This window comes from Octodon degus, unplaced genomic scaffold, assembly GCF_000260255.1.
Source record: "Octodon degus isolate 3935 unplaced genomic scaffold, OctDeg1.0 scaffold00067, whole genome shotgun sequence".
Lineage (NCBI taxonomy): Eukaryota > Metazoa > Chordata > Mammalia > Rodentia > Octodontidae > Octodon > Octodon degus.
In genome coordinates, this window is record NW_004524643.1 from 10,320,019 (window position 1) to 10,326,018 (window position 6,000).

Genomic DNA, 6,000 nt, shown 5'->3' on the forward strand with positions numbered 1-6,000 from the left:
ACATCTAGAAACACCTTATGGCTATGGTTGCCAACCCTGCCTTGTAGCTTTCCATCAACCTCCCTCAAACACACACACACACACACACACACACACACACACACACACACACGCACTTTCAGGCACCTTTTACACACCCTAGAAGAATGTCCCTTAGGAATCCCTTTAGTTCCACAGTATTGTTCTGCTTTATCTTCTGATCAAAGGAGGAATTTCCAGAATTGGCATGTCTCATAACATTAACAAGGGTGGGGAAAAGGAATTATCTCTGGGCTGGTTTCCCACCTTCTCCTGGAGAACCCAGTGTGCCCTAAGGAAACAAAAGGCCTTGAAAGAACATGGAGTCTTCAGAAAAGATTAACTGACATTTTTTTGTATCCCTTTTTTTTTTTTTTTTTTTTTTTTTTCTTATGAGAAATACTTTCTCTGGGTTCCAGCAGCAGAAGGCTTTGGTCTTTTCGTTGCAGTTCTGAGACTAGATATTATTAATGCTTTTGAACAGTTGTTAGGTTTTACTTTTTTTTTTTTTTTTTCAGTACTGGGGATTGAACTCAGGCCTTGCACTTGCTAGGCAAGTGCTTATTCTACTGAGCTATCTTCCTGGCCCCTGAATAGTCATTAGGGGGGCTCTAGTCAACCAGAAGAAAACCTGAGGTGAAAAGAAAGAAAGAGTCTAATTATTCAGGTTCTAAAAGGTATTCTTCAGGAGGGCATGGTGGCATACACCTATAGTCTCAGTACTTGGGAGGCTGAGGCAAGAGGATCTTTGGGAGTTTGAGGCCAGCTTGGGCTACAAAGTGAACTCAAGGCCAACTTGAACTGCATAGCAAGACCCTGTCTCAAAAAGACAAATAAATATAAAAATAAGTATTCTTTCCAAATTACTAAGTGTCAGGAATCAGAACTGGTAGTTGTTCTATGGTAATGGATTATGAAGATGGCAATGGATAGGTTTTTTTTGTTTGCTTTCTAGGGTTTTTTTGGTGGTACTGGGGATTGAATTTAGGACCCTGTGCTTGCCAGGCATGTACACCTTCCACTGAGCTATTGCCCCAGCCCCATGGCAATGGATTGTAAAGATGCATGTTAACACTAATATAAATTTCTGAATGTGCAAACTGGTCCTGCTGTCATTTAGAACCAACTAGAGAAGGATTTTTTTTTTTTTTTTTTTTTTTTTTTGGCTGGCTCAGGCTGCCTTAAGGGCAGGTCTGGTAAGGCATGAGGAGAACCAACTAGAATACAATTAGTAGCCACTTCTCTTTTTCTCTGTCCTACTGGCTTCATTTTTTAAAGCCATAAGTGTAGCAAAAAGGATTGAGGAGGTATTTATTGCATTGCACATGTTCCAACCCTAACTTCCCAAAGAGAACTTCACAGTATTGCGAACATCCCCAAATGTCTTCCATTACCAAGTGAGAAATGGGTAACTTTCGTTTTAAAAACTAGAGTAAAAATAGTGGCTGACATTTCTTGAGCATTTCTCAAAGCCAGGCCCTGTACTTGGTGCTTTATAAATACTATCTCCTTGAATTGCTCCAACAACCTTAAGAAAAAGTGTGGGGGGAAAAAGCCTTAAAAAAAAGATATCAATATTACATATCTTAATTCTAGTTGAACAATTTAAGAGGAAAGCAATTTGTCCCAAACCATACAATTATTAAATGGTAGAGCTGGGTGCCAAATGTGGGTCTGACCATAGCTCAGGCTTTTTAACCTCACATTGCCCCTAATAAGCCAAAGAGATTTTAACAACTACAAAAAGCCATTAGTGAGTGGTTCCGTTCTGCTTTTCTCTCCCAATGCTATGTCCTCGCACCATAGGAGGACTGCTGGGTACCATACCACACAATTTAAAAGTGTGGTTGTTCCCCCTCAGAAATGGTTACCTAAGGCAGATCACACACCATAGAGAAATAACATTCAAGACATTAAATGAGAAAAGGATGTGGTTTTGTGAAAGAATGAGAAATGTTTGCCTTTAAATGTTTCATGAAAGAGAGGCAGGAGAGAAAATGGCCCAACTTTCTATATGTAAAGCACTGTGCTCCATGCTGGGATCGAGTGGTAAGCAGAACAAGGTGTTGACCCTCACAGAGCTTACAGTCCAACAGGGGAGACAAGAATTAAGCAGTTAGTTAAATAATCACCTAATCTCAGTTGTGATAATCAAGGTGAAGGAAAGCTACAGGACTCCTCAATTTAGATTGAAGTCCTGTCTGCTTCTTGTACTATGGATAACCACTAAGAAGATAAAAATGTACAGTGTATTGATTATCAAAACTGTCCTATTAATCAGCTGTGAAACTGTCTCATTCATATTTATTTCTCAATAAAAATAAATAAATTAAAACAAACAAAAATAAAATAAAATAACATTTGGAGATAGGGTGTCACTTAACTACCAAAAAAAAAAAATTTAGATGGAAGGCAGGAAGGCCTTCCTTGGAGGAGCTAATACTGAGCTAAGATCTAAACAAAGGGTAGAAATGGAACAAAGATGGGGAGGAGAACAAGGCAGAGGGAACAGTTGGCCCAACAACAAGGAGGAAGGAGCGTGGTTCAGCAGAGGAACTGAAAAACTAGGCTATTGTACTGGGAACTGGGGAGAAATGATTTCATGCTAGCCCTGTGCAGGATTAAGAATTTAGATTCTTGCTGGACCTGGTGGCAAACACCTGTAATCCTAGCAGTAGGGAGACTGAGGCAAAAAAGGTAGAGTTCAGTGACAGCCTGTACTACATACTGAATTAAAGACCAGACTCAGCCTTCTTTGTACCCTATACAATAAAACCCTATAAAAAAAAAAAAAAGTTGAGGATATTGAATGTCCCTAGGTTTAATAATAATAATACAATAATAATTTTTATTTTTTTTATTTTTTAATTTTTTTTTAATTTTTCAACAAATAATACACTGCATATATTCTTCTTAGTGGTTAATTGCTGTACAAGATGCGGACTTGTGATCCTATTTACAAACACCATTAGAAAATAATAATTTTTAATCTTAAGACTGAGGAAAAGAATTTTAGACTCTTAGGTGATCAGAGATGTTTTGTTTTGTTTTTTTAAATAGAGGTAGGAAGAAAATGAGCTAGAGAGGATTTAGATGGCCCAGTTCAGAGATTATTGCAGTTATTTAGGAAAGTTATAATGGTAAGTGAAGAAATTTATTATATAGTGAGACCATCTCAAGAACACAAAAGCCAAACAAAATGAAACAACAGGGCTGGCCAAATAGCTCAGCAGATTAAAGTGCCTTCAAGCAGGCGCAGGCGCAGGGTCCTGGGGTTCAATCCACCCAGGCCTGCTGTGCTGGCTCTGCCGTCAGGACATGCTGGGACAGCAATTGAGACTGGGTGTGCCTGTTTTCCTAATACTCAGGAGGGTGAGGCCGAAGGATAACTGTGAGTCTAAGACCACCTTTAGACTACATAAGCGAGTTCAAGCCTAGCCTGCACCATATAGGGAGACTCTGTCTCAAAAAGCAAAACAATACAAAACATGCATTTTTCAAGGAAATAGAAAAACAATCCTAAAGTTTATATAGAACTAGAAGAGACTTAGAATAGCAAAAACAATCCTGAGTAACAAGTATAAAGCAGAAGGCATTAAAATCCCAGATCTGAAGTTATGCTATAAAGCTACAGTGATAAAAACAGCACAGTACTGGTACAAAAATAGATGCCTGGATCAATAGGACAGAATAGAGGATGCAGAAACAACCCCAGGCACATCCTGCTATCTGATTTGTGACAGAAAGGCCAAAAACATAGCTGGAGGAAAGACAGATCTTTAAAAAGTGATGTTAGAAAAATCTGGCTATCCACATGCAGAAGATTGAATCTAGTTGCATATCTCTCACTATGTACTAAACTAAAATCAAGTAGATCAGCTTTTTTTTTATTTATTTATTTATTTATTTATTTATTTATTTGCGGAACCAGGGATTGAACTCAGGCCCTTGCGCTTGCCAGGGAAGCGCTTATTCCACTGAGCCATCTCCCCGGCACCATAAATTAGCTTCTTCTTTTTTTTTTTGCGGAACCAGGGATTGAACTCAGGCCCTTGCTCTTGCCAGGCAAGCGCTTATTCTACTGAGCCATCTCCCCGACCCCTAAACTAAAATCAAAGTAGACTATTGATCTAAGTGTTAAAACATAAACAGCTGAGCATGGTGGTGCACCCTATAATCCCAGCACTCAAGAAGCTGAAGCAGGAGGATGACCCTGAGTTCAAGGCCAGCCTGCACTACATAGTGAAACCCTGTCTCAAAAAGAAAATGAGGGGCTGGTGAGATGGCTCAGTGGTCTAAAGCACCTACTTGGAACAAGCTTGGCAAAGCACAGGGACCGCAGTTCGATCCCCAGCACCACATGCCAGCCAGCACCACATGCCAGCCAGCACCACATGCCAGCCAGCACCACATGCCAGCCAGCCCCACCCCCAGGTGGGCTGAGCTGCCCCTCCCAAAATAAATAAATAAATAAATAAATAAATAAATGTTTAAAAAAAAGAAAATGAAAAAACCCACAACAAAACAAAATAACATAAACACTCTGTTGGAAGATAAATAGGTAAAACTCTTGAACACATAGCCATAGGCAAGGACTTTCTGAATAGAACCTTTATTGCACATGAAAAAACATCAAGAATCAACAAATGGGATCACATCAAATTAAAAACTTCTGTTCTTTTGGGTCTTTTTGTGGTACTGGGGATTGAATTCAGGACCTTAGGCTTGCCAGGCAGGTGTTTATGCCCTTGAGCTATCTCCACAGCCCTCAAATTAAAAGCTTCTGTACAACAACGAAGACAACCAAAAGAGTAAAGAGACAACCTACAGAATGCGAAAAAATTGTCCCAGGTATTCCTCAGCAGAGGTCTAACATCAAAAGACTGTATGCTTTCCCAAATTTAAAGACCTAATCGAAAAAAAAAAAAAAATTGGCAACTGAAATAAAGACTCTTTTCAGAAAAATACTTTGCTTCTCAGAAGCACAAATGGCCAATAAACACATGAACAAAATTGGTGCTCTGAAAACTAAAACAGCACTGAGATTCCATCTTACACTAGAGAGAATAGCCGTCCTCAAGAGATCAAACAATAACAAATGCTTGGCAAGGCTACAGAGGGTGGAGAGAGGAAACTTGAATATTGTTGGTGGGAATGTAAACCGGTACAACCAGTGAGGAAATCAGTATGGAGATTCCTCAAATAACTGAAATTAAAAATTCCATTTGACCCAGCCATTTCCCTTTCAGATACTTCCCCAACATATTACAGTCACACATTGCACACCCGTGTTTATGGCAGCGCAATTCACAGCACCTAAATCTTGGAGGCAGCATATGTCCATGAACTAATAAATGGATAAAGAAAACGTGGTATTTATGCTCAATGGAGTACTACTCTGTTATAAAGAAAATAAACTTGAGCCATTTGTATGAAAATGGATGCACAAAAAAGAAAAGTGGATGCACCTTGTTAAGTAAAATAGACCAGACACACATGCTTAAATATTGTACGGTTTCCACAGAAGAGAAACTCAAAACATAAAGAACAAAATAAAAGATAAAATGTAAGCAATAGGGAGCTAGATCTTTCTCAAGGGGGAAGAGCATGAAGAGATAGAAAAAGGAGCAGGGAAGTGGATGAAGAAAGAATTGAGGCATGTTCCGTGCGTGAACCAACTCCCTGCAAGGAATGTAACCATTGTGTACTGCAAACATGTACCAATAAAACACACACACTCACAGGGATACACACCCCTGTGCCTAATTTGACCTTTCTTCCACAACTCTAGTCCAAATTACCATCTGGCTGATTTTCCTACACCCAGTCTTACCTCTTCAAATTTGTTCTTCATGCAATAAATAATGAAACAGTAAATCTGATTATCTCAGCAAAACTGGTTAAAACTCACTAATAGCTTTCCACTGCTCCCAAGTGAACATTCCCTTTACTCCCCAAGCTACTTCAGACAAAGCAGATTTC